Below are 1536 nucleotides of genomic sequence, written 5' to 3' on the forward strand. Positions count from 1 at the left end.
TGCTCTTTTAGTTAATATGCTTTAAAGGCATAACAAACGTAATATAGGCATACCTAAATCTCTCCCTCTCTACAGAATGATAAGAATTCAGATTACAAGTACATCGTCATTAATTACTGGAAGCTGTTGAATATTTAAGAACAGTTAATTGCGAACCTTGTGTGTGTGCTGAAGAGAATGTGAGTCTCTCTTATAAATAAGGAAAACAAACTTGCATAATCAGTGGAATCATTCACAAGCCACTTGGACCCTGAAAATAATGCATATGAAATTAGGTTTGCAAAAAATCTGAAATCCCTCGCAAATTTAATATTATAGGATCATCTCGTAAAGACTTTGATTTGTGCAAAGGAAACCCTAGCCTTTGATAATATTCGTCACCTGTAAATACTGAACGTTTCAGATTAATGCCCCTTGCTTTTTTTCCTTTTTATGTCTGGCTTACGAGGGATAAATTAAATGCTCCCTTTATCTCCATGCTTTCCAGGTGACACACTCCTCCATGCTTCCTTCAGTTTTGTCAGAAAAATAACTACAGGGAATCCACTAAAATAAATCTTTCTAATTTTCTGTCCTCATGCCTAACCTTGTAGTTATTTTAGGATTCCAATCTGCCTAGCTAGTTCTCAAGCCCGTAGATACTCTACAACTGTGGGTCCCAGTCCCTTTATCCTCACGATCCCTTTCTTTACCCTCGCGGTCCCTTTCTTTACCCTCGCGATCCCTTTCTCAATTCACCGATCTATTTGCGACCCACGACGTCAACCATTCCATGTATATTTTTTCTGACCACATGCTTCTAAGGAGAGAAGAAAACAAACAAACAAACACTGTGCAAGCCTGATATACCTAATGGTGATACAATAATCCCTACGGACATAGTTCATGGCAAATTATGAACACGACCGCTGCCGACGCCAAGCAAACCTGCCTTTGTTTCCCTCAAGGCTTCACGATCCCCCAGCTTATCCTTGGCGACCCCCCGTTGGGATCCTCTGCTCTAGAATGTTCACTTTCATATGTCTATTTACATACTTGACTCCGAAATAATGCAATATATCTCTTGGCCTTTTAACCTTAAATCGCTCTGTAGTTTTGAGTCCAGTGGCTAAAGTGTGTATTTTGTTAATTGGTCATATACTTTCAGAGGAGGCTGCCATATAGAAAGAAAAGAATTATAAAGACGTTGTTAGCGTATTTCATACCTAAACTGTATTACAACCTATATATATTATAAGATTGATCAGTTATGATAATTAGAAATGTTCGCCTCTATATAGGATTTGTAATGTTATACATACTGCATCATTTAACTCATACGCATCATTATGATTTAGAGAGCAAAGCAAAGACACAAACAAATATGTGTGCGATCTGAAATTCTAATTGGATTAAGGACAGCCATCGCAGCGCTGGGTTTAAATTTCATTACGTGCCTTCGTTTCCCGGCAGCAAGCTTTACTGATTCAGTAATATAATTGCACACACGCACATCGACACACCCGTGTGCGCGCGCAAAGGCACACACACACACAT

The 1536-nt window shown here is 38.9% G+C and overlaps 1 protein-coding gene across 1 annotated transcript in view; it reads right to left on the bottom strand.

Annotated features, from left to right (window-relative positions):
* LOC119586658 (serine/threonine-protein kinase 32B-like) overlaps window positions 1-1536 on the bottom strand; it is a gene marked incomplete at its 3' end in the record, with an annotated part of 121163 nt that overhangs the window by 119005 nt on the left and 622 nt on the right. The gene's annotated exons all lie outside the window — the stretch shown is intronic.

Source organism: Penaeus monodon, chromosome 21 (genome assembly GCF_015228065.2).
Source record: "Penaeus monodon isolate SGIC_2016 chromosome 21, NSTDA_Pmon_1, whole genome shotgun sequence".
Lineage (NCBI taxonomy): Eukaryota > Metazoa > Arthropoda > Malacostraca > Decapoda > Penaeidae > Penaeus > Penaeus monodon.